General features: G+C 36.7%; 1 long non-coding RNA gene across 1 annotated transcript in view; it reads right to left on the bottom strand.

Annotated features, from left to right (window-relative positions):
• Nucleotides 1-19,485, bottom strand: part of LOC145507376 (uncharacterized) — a 283,843-nt gene extending 264,358 nt beyond the window's left edge. Inside the window, exon 1 of the long non-coding RNA XR_014054803.1 lies at nucleotides 19,270-19,485. This is a non-coding gene — a long non-coding RNA (uncharacterized LOC145507376). The remainder of the gene's footprint in view (nucleotides 1-19,269) is intronic.
• Nucleotides 19,486-25,256: the final 5,771 nt, after the last annotated feature.

Raw genomic sequence — 25,256 nt, forward strand, 5'->3', positions numbered from 1 at the left:
CACTTATAGTTAAAATATATCTAATCACTTCTCACTATCACCATCCTGAAAGCCACCTCATCTCCTTCCTAGAACACTGCCACAAACTTTGAAGTGGAGCCCTCACTTCTATTCTTCATCCCTCCAGATATAGGATGCTCTCCACATAGTACTTACATAGCTTAAAACTTTATGTTAGTTTATTTTACTCCCCTGTTTCTCCCAATGGCTTCTAATCACTTTTAGAATAAAATTCAAAGTTCTTATTAAACTTGGACATGTGTTACATATTCTGATTCCTGGATACCTTTTAGAAATTTCCATTTCTAGCCATATTCACATTTTCTTTGTTAACTGAAGTATAGTTGATTTACAATGTTGTGTTAGTTTCTGCTATATAGCAAAGTGTAACAGTTATATATACATATATGTATACCCACTTTTTAAAGATTCTATTCCCATATAGGTCGTTACAGAGTATTAAGTAGAGTTACCTGTGCTGTTTAGCAGGACCATAGTAGTTTGGATATGTCAGTCCCAGTCTCCCAACTTACCCTACCTCTCCTCCAGCAACCACAGTTCGTTTTCCACATCTGTGTACATATATACAATGCAAAATTACTCAGCCATAAAAAGGAAGAAATAGCACAATTCGTAGTGACACGGATGAACCTAGAGATTGCCATACTGAGTGAAGTAAATCAGATAGTAAAGACGAGTATCATATGATATCAAATGATACTGATTATACGTGGACTTTAAACAAATGTTATAAATGAAGTTACAGAAGTTGAGTCACAGAAGCAGCTAAAATCACGCTTGATCAAGCTGTTAAGGCTGTAATCACCTCCTGTATATGCCTCAATACCCATACGTTCTCTTATCTCAGGACCTTTCTTCTTAGACCTCTGTTCTGCAGAAAACCTTCCTCGCTCTGAATGTTACAGGATACTCTCTCTTTTCCTTAAAATATCTACCATATATCAGCAACAGAGAAGCCTTTCTTGACACTCTGTAAACTCTACCCTACTTTCTTTAAAAAAAACAAAAACAAAAAATTCCATACTCAATTCCTAGAACAATATGTGCTATTTCAAAACAAAACAGTTTTGAAGGAATTAATACATGTTTGAAACAAGACAGAATATACAAGGGCCAGTTTGGGAGGTTACTTGAATGTCTAGAGGCAGAATAATAAAGGAATGGAGAGAAATTAAGAGTGGTTAAAAAAAAAATTCCTTCTCTTAGAAACAAAGAGTAGATAAGTATAAGATACAATCCTTTTTCATACCAAAGAAAATGCAAACTATAATATGTAGGCAGTGATTTCAATCTTGTTTACAGAAAAAAAAAGGATAAAAAAAAATTTACTCACCATACTGGGTAAAATTACTTTCATAAGCTCTGCAGGATGTTCTTTCTAATTTGTATCAGTTATTCAGAATACATGAGTCACACTAACAAAACATTTTTAAATTTGGCAAACTTCATTTCAGAATTTATTTAAATGAATAGCATTTGTACATTTGAAATCTGACTTCCTTAGCCAATTAGTATATACAAATTTCAGGTATATATAAATTTACATATATGAAGGATTTCTGTAGGAATGACTATAAAGTTTTCAAAATGAGGTAATATTGAGTACAAAGAGAAAATAATTGAATGTCAAGAATAACTTGGTTTTAACCCTGTGTGAATTAAAGTCATTTAATTTCCCTGAATCTAAATTTCCATATCTGTACAAAGTATAAATAATAACTTGGTCTATTTAGTATTTTTGAGATCAAGTAACTCGTGTGGTGTACTTGAAAAATACTAAAGTACTATGCATAAATAAAAATTCACTTTACACAAAATTCAGTAAATCTTATTACAAAAATGAAATTTTGTCAAATTTAACCAAAATTCTAAGTAAATAGATAACTGACAAAAAGTTGTGGACAAAACATGATCTAACTACTTACTATGTTTTCAGAAAGTATAATTTTTACAGGAGGAAAAGTGCTGCATTTTCACAGTCCCCTAAAAAATTGGAAACTTGACTCACAGCATTTATCTGCACAATGTTCAGCAAGAAAACATTGGTCTTTCCCCTTTAAAGATTTCATTTATTACTTGTCAAATGGGACAGGGTGCAATGTACAATTGTTTTCCCTCTGGAGCAGTTCCTTGGCTGAGATGAGTAAGGATGTCAGGCAGAGTTGGACAGTTAAAGAATTAAAATGTCCTAAATAGCACAACAGCAGAAAATTGATATATGGCTCCTAGAGAATTTAAAGAGTATAAAAACCGGCAGGCATTATTATTTTAAAAAATATTTAGTTGATTCAGAGTAGGGATGACAGTGGGAGTATAAAGTACACTGCTACAGGAAGGATATAATTGGTGAATTCTCCCTTGAAGTTAAGGAGAACTTAAGACATGGAAAGTTCAGAAAGCTGTGTGCCCAATTAGCTGTTTAAGTATTAAGTCAGCTGGAGGAGGGACAGGGTGCTAGCACTCAGGGGACGTACAAACATTTCTGTGACAATCTCTGACAGGCCTCAAAGACCAGCTGTGTCAGCAAGGAGCTTTGGAAACCTGGGAGAACCCCTTTAACTATCTCAATTTCTTGAATGAAATTCCAAACAGAGAAACATTATTAAAAAGCACAAGAAATGGAGAAACAAACAAGAATCTTCTTTCTCCAATCTGCAAAATACTGGCTGAACTAGGGGTTTGTTTGTTTGTTTTGCCAGCTAAGCCATTAGAGGCAGTTCTAGTACTATGTCGGATTTTTGTCTCAATAGTGTTTGAGAAACTGTTACACTGAAACTGACAGTTGTACCAACTAACATTAAGCCCCCAAATTATTTCCCCTTTACTCAATATTAATAAAAATTGGTCTGATTGATTAATGGTAAGATTAAAACATCTTAATTATTTACTGAAGGACAGAGAAGCCTGGCATGCTGCACTCCGTGGGGTTGCAGAGAATCAAACATGACTTATCAACTGAAAAGGACAACAACAATCATTTACCTCATGTTTAGGAAGAAGGAAAATAATGAATCAATGTATGACACTGATCTTTTGTGTAGGCCAAAAAGTTTATTAGAGTTTTTCTGTAAGATATTATAGAAAAATCCAAACAATTGTTTTGGCCAACCAAATATTTTTCTTTGCAGGAGGACATAGGTTAAATTTTTTTATGTTTCTTACTATAACACTTTAAAGTAACACTTTATTTATGGGTTATTAATGAGCTTCTAACAGATAGGAATGCTAAAGAGTATTCTTGGCATGGAAACAATAAATGTGATTACTTTATTTGTACAGAATCTAGGATTACCTTCTTCATTTGTTGATAATTTCTTGACAATAACCACATGGAAAATCTTTCCAAGTCCCTGACCAGTCAGTTCCATTCTTCCTTATCTCCAAATATCCCCTGTGTGTAAACTCAGTAATCTATTTCCATGGTCATGTCATAATTCTCACCATCACCAGCAGATGACTAATCAATAATATTGGCTTCACACATCTGTCTCTCTAATACCATCTTTAACAACTTACTTTTCTTCTTCAATTCCACATCCTCATTTACATTATCTAATATCCTGACTCCAAAAATAAGACTCATTGGTTACCATAACCTCCTATCTATTGACACTACAATTCTTTAGTCTCAAGTATCCTCCTCACTTAGCATTTCTACCTATGCTAGATAACAAGGCTTATACTATTATACTGATTTTCCTAATGTAGAATTTAGAGCTCAGAGGTGTTAAATATCTTTCACAAAATTCAGAATGTGATTTTTTTTCAACCGTAAAATCTTGACTCTTTTTAACCATTCCAACACAATTCAAGAATGACAAATACTACTGGGTGGGCCAAAATGTTCATTCAGGTTTTCCATAACCTCTTATAGAAAAACGCAAACAAACTTTTTGGCCAATCCAATACGTTCATGGTTGTCAAAGCAGGATGCACACTAGAATTACCCAGGGATTTTTTAAAATATGCCTTGCCTTATCCCTTTCCTACTCCAGCTCGCCTCTCTCCTAATCCCAAACTTTGAACTTTTTTCTTTAAGTTCTTCAAGTCTGTTGTTTTAAGATCTCTTAGAAAACCAGATAAAGTCCGTAAGCCTTCTCAACAAAAGCTCATAGACACAAAGGGTCACCTACAACTTTGAAAGACTCCTATGTCATCTGAAACCTATACAACAAACACAAAAACTTATGATTATTTCAGGGATTAATCTAGGTCTTGTGGGTTCTCATGGAGTCCATATGAAGAAAAACATGCAGAATTAGAAGCCCATCTTAATAAAAATGATTTAAAATGACAAGCATACAATTAATATCAAGACTTTGGAAGAGGCCAGTACGAGAGACCCTTCAGAATAAGCTTCATTAACTTCAATAGTTATTCCCTTTCTGATTGTATCATGTTACCTTCCAAGCCTGACCTTAAAAAAAAAAAAAATCCCTCAATGATTTGAGTAAACTAAGCAATGAACTTGACTCAGTTAGCTAGGAAGGCAGAATTTCTGGCAAGCTAAATTTGGGGAAAACTTCTAATTCTTATTCACATTGTAATTGGATGACCCAATGTCATATTTCTTTATGTACTAATGATCTTTCAATTTTCTCTCTAATAGTTCCAAGGAAAGGTAAATATATAACGGATAAATATAAATAGTATTAAAAGTAACATGACTAAATACATTCCTCAATAGAGAAACATCTCTTTAGTATTTTTCTTTCATGGAAGATGTTTAGGAATTACTGCCCATAAAGTGCTACCATCCTTGGCCCCCAGTGATCATGAGTACAGTATCAATTGCCAAATCCTGTCAATGATGCAGCTAAATATTTTGCATCTACCCCTTACAATTTATGCCGATACTGTTAATACTACTCTAGCAGTTTGAAACAAGCAATAACCCTATCACTACTCTCTCTAGCTCCAGTTATTTCTCTCAGTATTCTATTTTTCATCATTAAATGACTTATTCCAAAGCTACTCTCTTAGTTCAGAAGTACAGCTTTAATCTTACCATTAGCTATTTAGCAACTCCTTATTGTATTGTTAAAAAAAAACTTCTCTATAATATGTATTAAATCTTTACCATATGCTTGATGCTTGTATGCATTTTTATTATTCATATCAAAATCAAGTAGGGTATTACTTATTACCCTTATTTTACAGATGTGAAAACTGAGTCTTAGAAGCAGTTTGATCACAACTTTGTGGCAGTGAAATAGCCAGGAATTAAACAAGGACGGTCTGTTTTCCTTCCAAGACCTGTGCTTAACAATCATGTTATACATTGAAAACAGAATACCAAGTATTTGCCTTCTTCACAAATTTACTTCCCACTGTACAACATCATAGTGCTTCCAGTGATGCTAAATTGAACTATTCTATGTTCACCATCCTTAACCTAGTCTTATCCATCTTTAGGACTTTGTCCATCTTTGTCCTGGGATTTTTTTATTACAGTATTCAAACACTACATGAGAACCTGCAACAAATTCCATGTGCTCCATTTCCTATTTCACTTCTGAAAGTAAAGCCTCCTTCCTCGGAACTGCCTTAGTCTTTTTATCTAGTCTACATGCACAATCAATATCTATTTTTATCTGACACTTTAATGTTGTCCTTGATTGTATATTACACTTCATTTGTCAATATCCTACGTGAGCTCCTAGAAGGCAGAATGTTCATCTGATTTATCTCTGTGTGCCTCAAAGCACACAGAATCTTCTCCCCAGTGGATGTTTAATAAATATTGTTGAAAGAATGGGCGCAGCATAGACAAATGTTTATTTTACTCTCTAAATCTTATAATATTAACTCCCACTGGCAAAGATCCAAGATGTGTTCCATGTCTTCATGGGTTCTTACATCCAAATGCTATAATCAGTTAACTAGAGAGATCATTATTCATAGTTCCACAGAACAGTAACCATTATTTCCTGTCTTTTACAAGAATTTTGGGGTACATCCTACTATCTACTTTCATTATCACTCACTTACCACTGAGGGACAAGATCAGAAAGCCAGGACTCAATGCAATATAGGTAACAATACTGGAGTTTAGAGATTGTCTTCAGGTTATTATTCAATATTATAGGAAACTGTAGCCCTGGAGGGCTACAGTCCATGGGATTACAAAGAGTCAGACACAACTGAGCAACTAACATAGGAAACAGAGGGGACACTGAGTATTTCAAGAGCTGAGCTTAGATTCTCACTGGATTAGAGGAAGCAATTCAATACAATAAAAATAAAACAAAATAATAATGTGCAAAGACTTGGTAATAATAAGCAGGTGTATGATAGCCCTGCTTTTTCTCCTGACTTCTGGCATTTGAACCTAAAACCATGAAATCTAATTTATGTAGTTGGTGAGGAATGGGAGGTAAAAATCCCTATTCTAATCGTATTTTGGCCTCTAGTGGATTCTGAGTCACCCATGTGTGCTGAAAATTAGCAATGTGTTTCTTTAGCTCTGGATCTAGTGTGATGTCCAAGGTTTCGATTATTTAGCCTTAATTTCTTACCTCAGAGCAGATTTTAGAGCTTGCCAAGTTTAAACCAAAACTTTGCATGGACATTTGAAAAATTCTTTATATGTTTGGTGCTTTAAATAATTTTAAACTTCTAAAACTGCTCCCAAATCACAGTAGAAATTAAGTGCTTCATAAACCAAAGTTCTAACTAGGTTTTCAAGTCAATCCAGTGAACTCAATTTGAGGTTCTAAATGTAATTCGAACCAATCTGCATTCTGAGTTCACCGACTGACACAAAACATTCTTTTGTTTATCATTTATATATTATCATATAAATACTATCATTTGTAATATAGTTTTCAAAATTACGTTAAATCACAAAGCAAAATTAAATGCCATATGCAGTCTTAAATACTCTTATAATAATAGTTGTTATAATAATAACTATAGAAATTGGTTAATATTAATGATTTCATTCTCTGATTATAAAACAGAAATATTTTCAAAATGTCATATTACGAGAACAAGATGGCAGAGGAGTAGGTGGATGTGGAGTACATCTCTCTCTCCGGATGCATCAGGAATATACCTTCAGACACAGAAGTACATGCAGAACACCAGCTGAGAACGGACAGGAGTACCTGACCAGAGGAAATGAATATATAGAACCACACAAAACTCGATAGGATGAAAGAATTAGAGGGAAAAACAGGAATGTTAGTAAGACTGGCCCTGCCCTCAGTGGGTGGGGGAACTGATCCCTACATCAGGGCAACTGTCTGAGTTAGAGGAGAAACATTTAAGGCTGAGAGTGAAACAGCTGATCTGTGGCAGCCTAAATGGAATGAGAATCAGACAGTCCTTGCCACAGCCACACATACCCTGGACAGAGATGCCGATCCCATGGAAGCCACAGAGGCTGGGAGCTGGAGTTTGGGGATTGTGGAGTTATCCCAGGGCGAGGACTGCAGTTGACTGTAGAGAGACCGATCGAGGGGATGTGAGGGAGGAGATTGTGGTGGGAAATGCCTGTGGAGGAAAGCCAGGGAGGGAGCTATGGAAGCAAAGCGATGCTGCTTTGGGGTGGGGGGTAAGGCCATCACCATAGCCTCTCTCTCCCCTCACACCCGCATCAGCAGCTAAACAGTACAGAGACCAGCCCATCAAATGCCTGACACACTTAACTACAGAGTGAGACCACACCCAGTGTGCCCCTTTAAGTGCCTGACGTGCTAATCTACAGAGTAGGACCCCAGTCAGGGGGCTCCTCTATGTGCCTGAGGCGCTGCACAACAGAGAAGGACCCCAGGCAAGGGAGCCCTTTAAGTGCCTGAACGGGCGGAGCTACGGAGAAAGACTGGCCAAAGATGCTTTCTGATTGCCAGCAACAAAAGGCTCGAAAAAAGACTCTGATAGGGCCATAACTCCTGTGGCGGAAGCAGTCCGTGTTCCTGCACACTTGGCACGTCAGGGTCCTCACAAGTCAAGCAGCTGCACCACCTTCACGTTCAACTTTCAGTGGGGCAGAGCTGCCACCGGCAAAAATAGTCTTGCATCTATGCACGCACGGTTGCCTTGGTCATGTCCAACTCTGCGACACTACAGACTGGCCCTGCCAGCCTTCTCTCTCAGGGAGGGGGATTCTCCAGGCAAGAATACTGGAGCCCATTGGCCAGTACTGGTTGCCATATCCTTCTAGAGCCCTATATTTCCTGCTACCCTAGCCGCCAACTCCCCTGAGTACCTGGTGTTGCCAGAACCCCTGCGACCTAAGCAGCTGCACCACCTCCACACCTGGCCCTCACAGGGGCAAACCCAAGTCCTCCAGGTCAGTCTCAGGAGCACACCCCAGTGGACGACTCACATGCAGAGGTGGAAATAAAACCACAATTGAAAGCCAGGGACAATGTGATTAAGGAAGAAGACCCAAAACCTTCCTACCAGCTGTACAAGTTGCAGATTAAATCCACACAATTAACTTGGCAGACTCTGTCTAAGGAATATATAAAAGATCATTGAGAGCTCCCACAAAAGAATACACACTAGTTATGATAGCTGTGGACATTGGAGACAAGAACACACAGCAGTAGGACCAGATAAGAATCTGAATTGCCTTCACAGCAGGTCCAGAGATCAGCACAGTGTTGGAGGGCATCCTAGGGACGTGAGGTGGACTGTGACGCCCAGGGAGGGAAAGGACTCCGACAGCAGTGACTCAAGAAAAACATCTATTATTCTTAAGTTTTGACTTGCTCTGTAGATTCTTTTGGACTTTTTTTTTCTTTTTTTTTCCCCCTTCTGTTGTAGTTGTTGACTTTAATGGCAATATGAAGTCTAATTAAGCTTTTGAGCTTTCATTTTTTCTCAGTCATATATATATATATTTTTTTATTGTTGATAAACCTCTGCTTCTATATAGGCTTTTGCATTTCTTTAGAGTTTATCTTTTCGTTTTTTTATCTCCTTTTCAAAATTTTAAACCTATTATTATTTTTTCTACATTTATTCCTTTGTTTGCTTTTCCTACTGTTCTTTTTCCCTTGTGGTTAATCATTAATGTATATAAATCTTCTTTATCTACCTCTATTTAAATTTGCATATCTGTTCTTTCTTTCTTTCCTTTCCTCTCAACACATTTGTTAGTTTTATTTTCATTGCTCTATCCCCCAATTGGCACCGTGCTTTAGTTTTGTTTTCCAGTTTGTGTTATAGTTAGTTTTGTTCAGGCAGATATAAACTTTGATTTTCTTTCTTCACAGGGTCAATCCATTGTACTTTATTTCTGTTGGACTGTTTTGATTTTGCTTATGGCTGTGTAAGTATATGTGTATCTTCAGTGACACTTTTTTTATTGTTGTTATCCTCTGCGTCTATATTGGGCTTTTGCAGTTCTCTGGAGTTTTCCATTTTTTTCCCCCTTTTTTATTTCTTCTTCCATTTTTTTCTTTTCTCTATTTTATAATTTTGATTTTTTTAAACTTATTTAAATTTTTCTACATTCATTCCTTTGTTTGACATTCCTACTGTTCTTCTCCCCTTGCAGTTAATCTTTATTGTATATAAATCTTGTTCATCTATATCTTTGTAACTTTGCATATCTATTCTTTCTTTCTTTTCCTTCTTTCCTTTCCTCTCAACATATTTGTTAGTTTTGTTTTCATTGCTTTATTCCCTACTTGGCACCTTGCTTTAAAGTTTTGTTTTCCAGTTTGTGCTTTAGTTAGTTTTGTTCTTAAATGGTAAATATAATTTTTGATTTCCTTTGTTCACTGGGTCAATCTACTGTGCTTTATTTTTCTTTGACTGTTTTGACTTTGCTCATGGGTGTATATGTCTATGTGTATATACCATTATTTTAAATATTATTTGTCTGATTTTGTATCTGCCATTTGTCAGAGGTTCATCCTTGGTTTCTTGTTTTTGGATATTTGTTTTAATCTCACTTAATGCCATAACAAACCACTTGTGGAATCTTTACTCCTGACCAGAGATCAAGCCTTGAGCCTTTGGAGTGGGAGCACTGACTCCAAGACCCTAGACTACCAGAGAACTAACCCTACGGACTATTAAATAGTGATTAATCTCACAAAGGAAATCACTTGAATACAAGACCCAGCGTTACCCAACTACCAGTAGCATCCTGTGCAGAATGCCTCATCTAAACAATCAAAACAAAAATACATACCCAATCATCAGCAGTCCAGATTACCACATCACTCATCCTTGCCTATCAGAGGAAAACAAACAAACAAAAACTCAGCACAAATCTTACCCTATACAAAGCTTACATAAACCACTGGACCAACCTTAGGAGGGCAGAAACCAAAAGGAAGAAAGAATTCAACCTTGAAGACTGGGAAAAGGAAACCTCAAACACAGTAAGTAAATTAAAAAAAAAATGAAAAGGCAGAAAAATACTACACAAATGAAGGAACAAACTAGAAACACAGAAGTCCAAATGAATGAAGAGGAAATAGGCAAACTATCTGAAAAAGAATTCATAATAATGATAGTAAGGATGATTGAAAACAATGGAGAAAATGTAAGAATCAATTAACAAATACCTACATGAATTAAAGAATAAACATAAAGAGACAAATAACACAATTGCTGAAATTAAAAATACTCTAGAAGGAATCAATAGGAGAATATCTGAAACAGAAGAATGAATCAGTGAGCTGGAAGATAAAATGTTGGAAATAAATTCTGAAAAACAGAATAAAGTAAAAAGAATGAAAAGAACTAAGGATAATGTCAGCAACCTCTGGGACAATATCAAATGCAACAACATTCAAATTATAGGGGTCCCAGAAGAAGAAGAGAAAAAGAAAGGGTATGAAAAAAATTTTGAAGAGATTAGAGTTGAAAATTTACACAACATTGAAAAGGAAAGAGTCAATCAAGTCCAAGAGGTGCAAAGAGTCCCATACAGTATAAACCCAAGGAGAAGCATGAGAAGACACATACTAATCAAACTAACAGACTAAAAACAAAGAAAGACTGTCAAAGCCAGCAAGGGAGAAGCAGCAAGTAACATACAAGGGAAACCCCATTCGCTTAACAGCTGATTGTTCAGCAGAAACTCTGCAGGCAAGAAGGGAATGGCAGTATATATTTAAAGTATTGAAAGGGAAAAATCTACAACCAAGATTACAGTACCTGGCAAGGATCTCATTCAAAAAATTCGTGGAGAAATAAAAAGGTTTTCAGACAAGCAAAAGTTAACAGAATTCATTACCACCAAACCAGCTTTACAACAAATGTTATAGGGCCATATATGGTCAAGAAATACAAGGGAAGGATAATATCTACAAAATCAACCACAAACAGATAAGAAAATGGCAATAGGAACATACATATCAATAATTACTTTAAATGTAAATGGATTGAATGCTCCAACCAAAAGACACAGACTGGCTGAATGGATACAAAAACAAAATCCATCTATATGTTGTCTCTAAGAAACCAACTTCAGACCTAAAGATACATATAGACTGAAAGTGAGAGGATGGAAAAATGTATTTCATAAAAATGGGAAACCAAAGAAACCTGGAGTAGCAGTCCTCATATCAGACAAAATAGACCTTAAAATAAAGAAGATTACAAGAGATAAGAAAGGACACTACATAATGATCAAGGTAGCAATCCAACAGGAATACAAAACAATTGTAAATATATATGCACCCACCATAGGAGTAACTCAATACATAAGACAAATACTAACAGGCATAAAAGGAGAAATTGACAGTAGCACAATAATAGTAGGAAACTTTAATACCCCACTCATACCAATGGAGAGATCATCAAAACAGAAAATTAATAAGGAAACACAAGTCTTAAATAATGCATTAGATGAGATGGATCTCATTATATCTTCAGGACATTCCATCCAAATGCAGAAGAATACACCTTCTCAAGTGTACATGGAACATTCTCCAGGATAAACCACAGATTAAGTCACAAAGCAAATCTCAGTAAATTTAAGAAAACTGAAATCGTATCAAGCATCTTCTCTGACCACAATGCAATAAGACTAGATATCAATTACAAGAAAAAAAAAATGGAAGAAACACAAACACATGAAGATTAAACAACGTGTTTCTGAATAAGCAAAAGTTATTGAAGAAATCAAAAGGGAAATAAAAAAATTTTTCAAGAAACAGATGGCAATAAAAACATGACAACTCAAAACATATGGGATGCAGCAAAAGCAGTTCTAAGAGGGAAGTTTATAGCAATAAAATCCCACATCAAGAAACAAGAAAAACATCGAATAAACAATGTAACTTTACACCTAAAACAACTGGAAAAAGAAGAACAAAAAAAAAATCAGTAGAAGGAGAGAAATCATAAATATCCAAGCAGAAATGAATGAAAAAGAAATGAAAGAGTCAATATTAAAGGATAATAAAACTTAAAGCTGATTCTTTTGAGAAGATAAACAAAATGGACAAGGCTTTGGCCAGACTGATCAAGAAAAAAAAAATAAAGAAGAATCAAATCAAAAAAACTGGAAATGAAAAAGAGGAAGTTACAACAGACAATGCAGGAATACAAAGGATTATAAGAGACTATTCTGAGCAACTATGTGGCAATAAAATGGAGAACCTGAAAGAAATGGACAGATTGTTAGAAAGTTCAATCTTCTAAGACTAAACCAGGAAGAAATAGAAATTATTAACAACCCAAATACAAGCACTGAAAATGAAGCTGTGATCAAAAATCTCCCTAAAAAGCAAAGCCCAGGACCAGATAGCTCCTCAGGAGAATTATGTCAAACATTTAGAGAAGAGCTAATGCCTATTCTTCAAAAATTCTTTCAAAAAATTGCAGAGGAAGAAACACTTCCAAACTCATTCTACAAGGACACCATCACCTTGATATCTAACCTAGACAAAAACAACAGAAAAAATAAAACTACATTCCAATATCACTGATGAACATAGATTCAAAAATCCTCAACCAAATTCTAGCAAACAGAATTCAGCAACACATCATAAAGCTCATACACGAGGATCAAGTTGGGTTTATTCCACAAATGCAAGAATTCTTCAGTTCAGTTCAGTTGAGTCACTCAGTCGTGTCCGACCCTTTGCAACTCCATGAAATGCAGCACACCAGGCCTCCCTGTCCATCACCAGCTCCCAGAGTTTACTCAAACTCTTGTCCATTGAGTCGGTGATGCCATCCAACCATCTCATTCTCTGTCGTCCCCTTCTCCTCCCCTTCTGGAACAAGACAGAAAGCCCAGAAATAAACCTATGCACTTATGGGAATCTTATTTTTCTACAAAGCAGGCAAGATTACACAATGGGGCAAAGACAGACTTTTCAATAAATGTTGCTGGGAAAACTGGACAGCTACATGTAAAAGAATGAAATTAGAACACTTCCTAATACCATACACGAAGATAAACTCAAAACCAATTAAAGATCTAAATGTAAGACCAGAAACTACAAAACTCTTAGAAGAATATATAGGCAGAACACTCAATGACATAAATCAAAGCAAGATCCTCCTAGAGTAATGGAAATAAAAACAAAAGTAAACAAGTGGGACCTGATTAAACTTAAAAGCTTTGCACAGCAAAGGAAACTATAAGCAAGGTGAAAAGACAACCCTCAGAATGGGAAAAAATAGTAGCAAGTGAAAACAACCGACAAAGGATTAACTTCCATAATATATAAGCAGTTCATACAACTCAATGCCAGAAAAACAAACAACCCAATCAAAATGTGGGGAAAAGACTTAAACATACATTTCTCCAAAGAAGACATAGAGATGGCTAACAAACAGATGAAAAGATGCTCAAAATCACTCATTATTAGATAAATGCAAATCAAAACTACAATGAGATATTACCTCACACCAGTCAGAATGGCTATCATCAAAATGCCTACAAACAATAAATGCTGGAGAGGCTGTGGGGAAAAGGAAACGCTCTTGCACTCTTGATGGGAATGTAAATTGATACAGCCACTATGAAAGACAATATGGAGATTCCTTAAAACCTAGGAATAAAACCACCATATGAGCCAGCAATCCCAATCTTAGGCATATACCCTGAGGAAACCAAAATTGAAAAAGACACATATATCCCATTGTTCATTGCAGTGCTATTTACAATAGCTAGAACATGGAAGCAACCTAGATGTCCATCGAAAGATGAATGGATAAAGAAGTCATGGTATATATACACAATGGAATATTACTCAGCCATAAAAAGGAACACATTTGAGTCAGTTCTTTTTATTTAATATAATTTTTTTATTTTAATTGGAGGCTAATTACTTTACAATATTCTAGTGGTTTTGCCATACATTGACATGGATCCGCCAAGGGTGTACATGTACTTACAATCCTGAACCTCCCTCCCACCCCCCACCCCATCCCATCAGTTCTGATGAGGTGCATGAACCTAAAACCTATTATACAGAGTGAAGTGAGTCAGAAAGAGAAAGATAAATATTGTATTCTAACACATATATACAGAATCTAGAAAAATGGTACTGAAGAATTTATTTACAGAAAAGTAATGGAGAAACAGACATGGAGAATAAACTTATAGACATGTGGAGAGGGGAGGAGAGGGTGAGATGTATGGAAAGAGTAACATGGAAACTTACATTACCATAGGTAGAGTAGATAGCCAAGGGGAATTTGCTCTATGGCTCAGAAAACTCAAACAGAAGCTCTGTATCAATCTAGAGGGGTGGGATGGGGTGGGATATAGAGGGAGGTTCAAAAGAGAGAGGATATATGTATATTTATGGCAGATTCGTGTTGAGGTTTGACAGGAAACAACAAAATTCTGTAAAGTAATTATCCTTCAATAAAAAATTAAATTAACAAAACTCATATTATACAATTAATTACTTTTCCTTAGAATCTATAACTCATGAGCTGAAATTAATCTATTAGAGGTCTTTAAGTTCAGTTCAGTCACTCAGTTGTGTCCGACTCTTTGTGACCCCATGGACTGCAGCATGGCAGGGATCCCTCTCCATCACCAACTCCCAGAGTTTACTCAAACTCATGTACACTGAGTTGGTGATGCCATCCAACCATCTCATCCTCTCTCATACCCTTCTCCTCCCACCTTCAATCTTTCACAGCATCAAGGTCTTTTCCAATGAGACAATTCTTTGCATCAGGTGGCCAAAGTATTGGAGTTTCAGCTTCAACATCAGTCCTTCCAATGAATATTCAGGACTGATTTCCTTTAGGATTGACTGAGTGGATCTCCTTGCAGTCCAAGGGACTCACAAGAGTCTTCTCCAACACCACAGTTCAAGAGCATGAATTCTTTGGCACTCAGCTTTCTTTATAGTCCAACTCTCACATCCATACATGCTACTGGAAAAACCATAGCCTTGACTAGATGGACCTTTGTTGGCTAAGAAATGTCTTTGCTTCTTAATATGCTGTCTAGGTTGGTTATAACTTTCCTTTCAAGGAGCAAGCGCCTTTTAATTTCATGGCTGCAGTAACCATCTGCAGTGATTTTGGAGGCCTCAAAGATAAAGTCCGCCACTGTTTCCCCCTCTATTTGCCATGAAGTGATGGGACCAAATGCCATGATCTTAGTTTTCTGAACGTTGAGTTTTAAGCCAAAATATTCACTCTCCACTTTCACTTTCATCAAGAGACTTTTTAGTTCTTCGCTTTCTGCCATAAGGGTAGTGTCATCTGCATATCTGAGGTTATTGATATTTCTCCTGGCAATCTTGATTCCAGCTTTTGCATCACCCAGCCCAGCATTTCTCATGATATACTCTGTTAAATAAGCAGGGTGACAATATACAGCCTTGTTGTACTCCTCCCCTGATTTGAAACCAGTCTGTTGCTCCATGTCCAGTTCTAACTGTTACTTCTTGACCTACATACAGATTTCTCAGGAGGGAGGTCAGGTGGTCTGGTATTCCCATCTCTTTCAGAATTTTCCACAATTTGTTGTGATCCACACAGTCAAAGGCTTTGGCATAGTTAATAAAGCAGAAGTAGATGTTTTTCTGGAACTTTCTTGCTTTTTTGATGATCCAATGGATGTTGGCAATTTGATTTCTGATTCCTCTGCCTTTTCTAAATCCAGCTTGAACATCTGGAAGTTCACAGTTCATGTACTGTTGAAGCCTTGCTTGGAGAATTTTGAGCATTACTTTGCTAGTGTGTGGGATGAGTGCAATTGTGTGGTAGTTTGCACATTCTCTGACATTGCCTTTCTTTGGGATTGGAATGAAAACTGACCTTTTCCAGTCCTGTGGCCACTGCTGAATTTTCAAAATTTGCTGGCAGGTATAAAGGTCTGTAGCTAAATCCTTAAACTAAAATTTAGTAGACTCACTATACTGTTAAATGTTATTTTCATATTAAAACTTGTTCTAGTGTTTGACATTTTTAAATTGAAATAAATATTATGTAAATATTTACAACTTTCAAAAACAAAGTATATAGCTTTTATCTTAAATTCTGTGACCAGTAAAATATGTTGTAATGACCAAATAATAATTTTATTAAAATGTAATACAGTGTCAGCACTAGCATGTAACATCCTGTCACCAATGAGAAAAAGTATTTTGTAAGGGTGTAAGAATCTCATTATGAAGAACACTAAATGAGGCTTGGTGCCTGATTGTAAAGACCACTGGATGTCACACTCACATGTTGAAATTTTACTCTCAGGGCTAAAAAGAATCTTGAAATTTATTGAGTAGATATGAGTATAATCAGGACTATTCTTTACGTTAATTATTTTGGCCAAATTTTCAAAGGAGTCATTCTGGTATGTCAAGATTAAAGCTGGGGCTTCCTTGCTAGCTCAGTGGTGAAGACTCTGCCTGCCAATGCAGGAGATACGGTTTCAATCCCTGATCCAGGAAGATCTCACATGCCCCAGAGCAACTTAGCCCATGGTATATAACTGTTGAGCCTGTGCTCTAGAGCCCGGGGGCCACAAATACTGAGCCCATGTGCTGCAACTACTGAAGTTCCCATGCCCTAGAGCCTGTGCTCTGCAGCTAGACAGTGGCCCCCACTCACCAAAACTAGAGGAAAATCCCCATAGCAATGAAGACCAGGCATAGTCAAAAATGCACAAATAATTTTTTTAAAGGACTGAAGCTGGGAAGAATCATTAGGAGGCTATTCAATGTATAAGCAAAAATGTAAAGATCTGCTCTATAATAACTGACATATGGAAATCAAAAGAATCTCGTTAATGAACTGCCATGACCTGACAAGCTTCCCCTCTCATTTGTAAAATGCTGTGAAAACAGGCAACATGACAAACATGACAATAATAGTTGCAACTTAAATAATAATTCTTATACACAGTCTCTTGGACTGCAAGGAGATCCAACCAATCCATCCTAAAGGAGACCTGTCCTGGGTGTTCATTGGAAGGACTGATGTTGAAGCTGAAATTTTAATACTTTGGCCACCTCATGCAAAGTGTTGACTCATTGGAAAAGACCCTAATGCTGGGAAGGATTGGGGGCAGGAGAAGAAAGGGACGACAGAGGATGAGATGGTTAGATGACATCACTGACTCGATGGACATGGGTTTGGGTAGGCTCCAGGAGTTGGTGATGGACAGGGAGACCTGATGTGCTGCAGTTCATGGGGTCGCAAAGAGTCGGACACAACTGAGAAACTGAACTGAACTGAATACACTGTTTTAATGCCTCTCGTGTTAATTCATTTAACCCTCACCAACTCTACATATTTTTATCATTTAGTTCCCATTTTAAAGATGAGAAAATAAATGTAGAGTGAGATGAAGTTCAGTTCAGTTCAGTTCATTCGTTCAGTCGTGTCCTACTCTTTGCGACCCCATGGACTGCAGCATGCCAGGCATCCCTGTCCATTACCAACTCCCAGATTTTACTCAAACTCATGTCCATTGAGTTGGTGATGCAATCCAACCATCTAATCTTCTGTCGTCCCCTTCTCTTCCTGCCTTCAATCTTTCCCAGCATCAGGGTCTTTTCAAATGAGTCAGTTCTTCGCATCAGGTGGCCAAAGTATTGGAGTTTCAGCTTCAGCATCGGTCCTTCCAATGAATATTCAGGACTAATTTCCTTTAGGATGGACTGGTTGGATGTCCTTGCAGTCCAAGGGACTCTGAAGAGTCTTCTCCAACACCACATGTGGCATGCCCCAAATTTCACATGCCATTAGTGGCAGAACTGGTATGTAAACCCAGGCAATCTATTTTCAGAGACTGTCTAACCTCTACATCCCAAAGAGAATGTCTATGGCCAAATGCCGAGGGAAGGTGGCTTCCTTCACCCAGAAGTAGTTGCAACTTCCAAAAGCTCCAAAGTCCCCAGATCTTAGAGTTGAATTTCCCCACAATGGCTGTAAACAGTGGCTACTTAAGCTCAGACTCATCAATGCCCAAGCAGTTGGCTTGTAAAACTTCTCATCCTGCTCCAAATAATGGGAGGACAGGGGAAAGAGAACAATTAGCAACCCTCCCTGGGAACAGAGGGTGTCCGTTTCTGTGCTGCAGGACTTGGCAAAATGCCAAGACATCAGTACCTGAGCACCCGCTGCCTTGTTTTTTCCTTCCTTTCCTCTTTTTCTTTTTTGATTGTGGTAAGACTATTTGAGATGAGATCTATTCAACAGATCTTTAAGTGTATAATTCCGTGTTGTTAACTACAGGTACAGTACTGTACAGCAGACTCGAGAACTTATGCAACTTACATAATTGAAGTTTTATAACCACTAAACACTCTCTGTGTCCTCTCACTACTCACATGTGAAATGCTAAGCCCCAGTGTTTAGGAGATGGGGCTTTGAGAAGGTGCATGAGGACATGGGTGCTTAGAAGAGCATTAGGAGATGGGGCTTTGAGGAAGTGACTGGGTCTTTAAGAGCTCATGTATAGGATTAGTGCCCTTACGAAAACCACAGAGAGCATTTGCTGTCATGTGAGGACGTGGCAAGAAGATAGCCACCACCCATGAACCAAGTAAGTGTGCCCTCACCAGACACCAAATCTGCAGGCACCTTGGTCATGAACTTGCCAGCCTCCAAAAGTGTTTTTGCTGTTTACCAGCCCATGGTATTTCTGTTTTATGGGCCCTAACAGACAAACGTAGACACCACTTCATCGTCTCCCCTCCCCTGCTGCTTTTTTAGTCTGTGTGTTACCACCAGAAACAAAGGAGTGACTCTCGCGTTGCTCTGAGTCCTTAGCAAAGCTGTTCTCACCATTAGAGATTAGTTCATCAAACAATCTTGGGTGCAATAGTAAAATGGGAAAAATGTTACCTTGTTAAGACCATATCTGGCCATTCTTTCTAAGTTTTCTTCAGTCAGTAATTATTGTATTTTTTCCCTCAGCCATTAAATGTTCTGTGTCTTTGCCTCGGACTCGTCCCTTCTTCATGGATACTTCTTTACAGCCAATGTTGTACACACCCCAGCTTTGACTGTCCATGGTTAGTAATTTTCACCCTTTAATCCCCAATCTAAATCTAAAGCTCTAGATATTTATATCCGACTGTTTGTGACGCCATGGACTATACAGTCCATGGAATTCTCCAGGCAAGAATACTGGAATAGATAGCCATTCCCTTCTCCAAGGAATCGTCCCAACCCAGGGATCAAACCCAGGTCTCCCACAGTGCAGGTGGATTCTTTACCAGCTGAGCCACCAGGGAAACCCTTATATCTGTTAGATTGTACCATATAAGATCATTGATATTTTAACTTGTCCTACAAAATATCAACATTATATGGTAAATGTTATATGATAAATCACTGCATGTTGTTACTTTGGACATCTCAAAATATCAAAATCTCAAAATATCAAAAACTGACACTCATGCCAAAATTCATAGCTTTCCTTCTCAAAACATCTTCTCTTTCAGTGATTCATTTTTAACAAACATTAACCATTATCCATCCAACTATGCGAATCAAAAACCTAAGTATTCTTCCAAGACCTCTATCTCAACATGCAGGTTCAAGCCATGAAAAATTCTCACCTATTTTATACCCTGCAACTGTCATTCAAAATTCTCCATTCCTTGAAATATGTATTATCAATATCCTAGGTCAGGTAAACTTCATTTTTTTCTAGATTGAGAGCAATAGCCTATTAGCCTAACTGACCTGACCACAATCTTTCCCCCCCACAGAATTCAGAAAGAGATTTAGAAAATGCGAATTTGATCTTTTAACCAAGTAACTCCCACTTCCAGCAGGGTACTCTGTATAGCCCACTTTGACAGTCTCTCATCCTCCTTCTCTATACTGGAGTGCCACTGTGCCTTCTTTCAGTTAACACATTTAAATCTTCCCACCTTCTACAGGATCTTTGCAAATGCTGCTGTCTCTGGTTAGAACATAATCTCCTTAACTTCCTCTGTTTTCTTTCCATTGAGTTAACATCTGTTCATCTGTTAGGTCACATCCTAACTGCCCACCTCGCTTCCTCCAAGTTTACCTCAAGCAGCTTTGCTTACTGCTGTTATGGAACTGTGTCACTCTCCCTCAGATTATGTATATAAGAATACACTGAAATAGTCACTCAATTGTGAATTGTTTTTAGTTCATATCCTTTCTCACTAGGGTCCAAGTGCCATGAATTAAAAAAAAAAAAAAAAAACCTAGGCTAATTTTTGGTTCCCATAGTGCCCCATGTGCTTAAGAATAAAGTTAGTGGCTGGTACAGAGTAGCTGTTCCATAGTATTTTTTTGAAGGAGGAAATAACCAACGTACACAAAATAAGAACAAAGTGGACAGGCTTTTCTGTACTTTAAAGTTCTATCCACAGCTCACTCAGACTTGCTCTAAACAGGTCAATTCATAAAACAGACGACTGATTTATTTTCTAAAATTCTCAGGATATCGTAAGATCTAAAGGGCATGAGTTTAATTTTCACACACTCAAAAATATACGTTTCTTGTTTTGTTTATGCTTTTGCTTTCCCTAACAATTCTGTCTCCAAACTCTAGTTGTAAGAGGCCAAATGGGTTTCCCCTATTAGGTTATAAGTCTTCTTTTGCAGTAAAAAAGATATTAAATTACTTTCCTTTTTATCATCAATCAGTTCAGTTCCGTTCAATTCATTTCAGTCACTCAGTCGTGTCCGACTCTTTGCAACCCCATGGACTGCAGCACGCCAGGCCTCCCTGTCCATCACCAACTCCTGGAGTTTACTCAAACTCCTGTCCATTGAGTCGGTGATGCCATCCAAGTATTTCATCTGCTCTTGTCCCTTTCTCCTCTCACCTTCAATCTTTCCCAGCCATCAGGGTCTTTTCAAATGAGTCAGCTCTTTGCATCAGGTGGCCAAAGTATTTATCACCAATACATTGAGTTAAATGAAAAATATAAGACACGTGATATCCATATTCCTATATGTGGTTATCTTTAATATTAAATTTAAATTTCTTTTAATTCCATTGAGATATTATATATTAAAGTGGCCAAATAGTGCATTCATAACATCTTATGTAAAAACTCAAATATTTTGGCCAACCTAGTAATATAGAATAAATAACTATGACTATTAATACTGATTTTAATGTATTATAATTATCACTGCTACATACATTTATTTGTCCAAATCTTTTGTGATGCCATGAACTGTAGCCCACCAGGCTCATCTTGTCCATGGAATTCTCCAGGCAAGAATACTGGAGTGGGTAGCCATTTACTTCTCCAGGGGATGTTCCTGACCCAGAGATCAAACCCCAGTCTCCTCCACTGCAAGCAGATTCTTTACCATCTGAGCCACCAGGGAAGCCCAACACATATATTTTCATAAGTCTAAATTGTCAAGATTTCCAAAGGAGATATAAGACTCATATGTTGGTTGTACTGAGCCCACCAATGTATAGGAAAAAACTCTCTGAGATGCAAGTTAAGATTTTTATAGCAGAGGAAAGAAAAGCAACCATTACATCACTTACTTTCTTTTCTCGCTAAAGCAAGATTGTTCCCCTTGGTGTATTTTCTAGTGTTCTTTATTTCTGGTCCAGTTTCACATGATTTAGGCAGTAAGACTGGTGCAACTTCTCTAGAGAGATAATTTCCTGCAGTTTAATATGTTCCTTTATTAGGATGCTTTTCCCTGGTGATCAGCCATTATATATATTCATTAAATAATTTCATTATATACAGTCATTATCTAAGAGTAAAATGTGCAAAGTTCTAATTCATAATGTATAGTATAAAAAGTAATAAATTAGTATTATTAGTAGTAAAAATATTATCATTAGGAAATAATCTAAATGAATGCAATGGGCTTGAGTTTACATTAGTACTCTGTACTGTGTTTTTCCTTCATAAATATATAGTGCTAGGAGACATTAAATATTATCACTCCAAAAATGACTGAATTTTCTTATAGGGTAAGGTTATGTGAATTAAGCTGAATACCTCAAAGAAGAAGCAAAATGTTAGCGGATACAGATGAGTCAATAACATATGCTAAGGAAAAATCAGCTTAATTGAATACAGAGATATAATCCTTCATTTCATTTTATTAAAATAATAGTCCTTTCATGTTTCCTGACTAGTCAGTATTATTTTGAAATTTATTTGATAACCAACTCCCTTGAACAGAACAGAATTAGAATTATGGATTTATGACATGGTGGTTAACCACAATCAAGGTATGACCACAAACCAGCAAGTTTTCCATTTATTGCACTGCATTTAAATATCAACACAATAGAACATTGTGTGAAACACAAATAAGCATCTCTCTGTTCAGCAGAACATAAAGCTGATTATACAAAATGATTCTGGTCAGTGAAAGAGTGGAGTACTAGGTTAAGAAACATAGATGTTAGACAGCAGGAATACAAGGGATTTACTATCAATGCAAGCACTTTCAGTAATGGGAAGTCTCACTATACAAGTGCTTTAGGGGCACTGCAGTGTGATAAAAGCATATTAAGAATTCATATCCAAGCTGATGTAGAACCAAAGAGAGAACGGGAGTTTTTTTAACTGCATAACTTCTAATATAAAGTGTATTATGATACATACTATATATATGTGCCTTTTGTAAATATCTAAATATGTAAAATTGTTACATTCTCTTAACATAAAAATTCTATTTTATTTATCTTATATTAAGATTCATATTAAGAGACATAATTTCTAACACATTAGTTAATTTTACTAAGGCACATGGTATCAACAATTATAATTGCAATAGCTCTTTTTCATGGTTGAAAGGCAGGTTCTGACAGTTTCTTAATCAACTTTGCAAACCTCTGCCACATACTTAGTAAGAAATTATCCTTTGAACTGTTTTATCCTAGGGCTGTGCTCCAAATTATAATTACTTTGATCAAAACTGTCCTTTAATTTGCAGCTGAATAGTAATTTTCATCAAGAGGCCCTATAGATAATACAACAGAAATATGAATCTAAGTGTTCAGAAAATTTTATTAAAAAATGAGTAAAAGAACAAGATGTTCTTGTTTGAAGTAGGTAGTCAAGGTTAACAACTTTGACCTCTCATCAAAGTCTGTTGAACAATTTCAAAATAGTATAGTAAAGTAAAATTGTCAAGATGTTAAGCTTAATGCCAGCCTTTTAAGCATATTTTTATCAAAGATCTTGGGAAATCAACATTTCATAGTAAACATCAAGAAGGCAAACTTCCAGTTTGGAAAACTATCTCGGTGAGGAATGTGCAGAGAAAAAATGCAGGTCATCTCCAAGTGAAAGGCTCTCCAACTCCTTCAGTTACAGGTTCTTCATGGATAGATTACCAATGAAACTTTGTATTTTCTTAGATATTACTTAGCGACATTTCAAACTACATTGTTGTTGCTGTTCAGTCACTAAGTCATGTCTGACTCTTTGAGACCCTGTGGACTTCAGCAAGCCAGGCTCCCCTGTCCTTCACTGTGTCCCAGAGTTTGCTCAAATACATAACTATTGAGTCAGTGATGCTATCTAACCATCTCAACCTTTGCCACCCCCCTCTCTTTTTGCCTTCAATCTTTCCCAGCATCAGGGTCTTTTCCAATGAGTCTGTTCCTCAACTCAGGTGGCCAAAGTATTAGCACTTCAGCTTCAGCATCAGTCCTTCCAATGAGTATTCAGAGTTGATTTCTTTTAGGATTGACTAGTTTGATCTCTTTCAAACAGTGTTCATAAACAAAATAATAATTTGTGGAGAGTCCCTGTCTTCACATATTTTACCTCTTAAGGGGTTGAATGTTACCCTAAACAACTTACTACTGATGTTTTATCCTAAATGAGACACAAAATTAAATCCTGGGTGCTTTATAAAATGCTTTCACAAACATTACATTGTTTGATTCTTACCACATTGTTCTGGAGTAGGTATTTTCACAATTTAGCCTGTTTGTCAGCCAACATGTATTTACTGAACACTTATTCTTTGCCTGGTGATTCACTGGCTCTGGGACATTCATTGATAAACAAAACAGATTCAGTCCCTGACTTCACGGAGTTTAAGGTCTATTGGAAAGATATGTAAGAGAGAAATCATAATTGGTAATTAAATGATATCAAGTTTGTAAGTTGCTGCCAAAAACAATAAACACAGCAAAGAAAGGAAATAAAGCTCAACCATATTTCCTTATTTCCCCAAAGGAATATATTCAAGAAAGTGTTGATCCAGAGCTAAAATGTAGAATACAGATTTAGTCTCTTATATATATAACATGACACCTAGAATCCCTGATACCATCTTCCAGTGGGATGCCTACATACTAAAGCCAAAACATCAACCAATCAGGGGATCAAGGGAAAACCACTCAGACACATTTTTCAGTGTCTTCCTACTATTGTCCTTATAGCTGTAACAATTATTTAAAAAAGAATAAAACAACTATATGCTGCTAATATATTATGGTTTTACTTGGGAAAGGGTACCAATTTAACAACATATCTAGATGTATTCAAGAATTATGTAAAAGAAAAACTTTTCTGGGCCACAGTCATTTAAATTTCAAGAAAACCAGTGCTATGCAATTTTTGCCTTTGTAGTTACTTTCAGTTCTTCAAAGAAGCATTTGCTAATTTGTAGGCATTTCAATTCTTACAACTGAGTGAAGGAAAGAATAAATTAGAGTGCAACAAAGAAAAAAATATATGATGAAAGATTGTATGCCAATTGAAAGGAAAGAAGAAAAAGATTTGAGAAAAATGGTTATGCAAAACTCTGAGGACCTCCTCTGCCTTTTGGCTAAGATTAAGCGTAAATGGCAGAAAGTGAAAAAGAACTAAAGAGTCTCTTGTGAAGGTGAAAGAGAA

Source organism: Giraffa tippelskirchi, chromosome 5 (assembly GCF_054371585.1).
Source record: "Giraffa tippelskirchi isolate mGirTip1 chromosome 5, T2T-mGirTip1v1.2.pri, whole genome shotgun sequence".
Taxonomy (NCBI): Eukaryota; Metazoa; Chordata; class Mammalia; order Artiodactyla; family Giraffidae; genus Giraffa; species Giraffa tippelskirchi.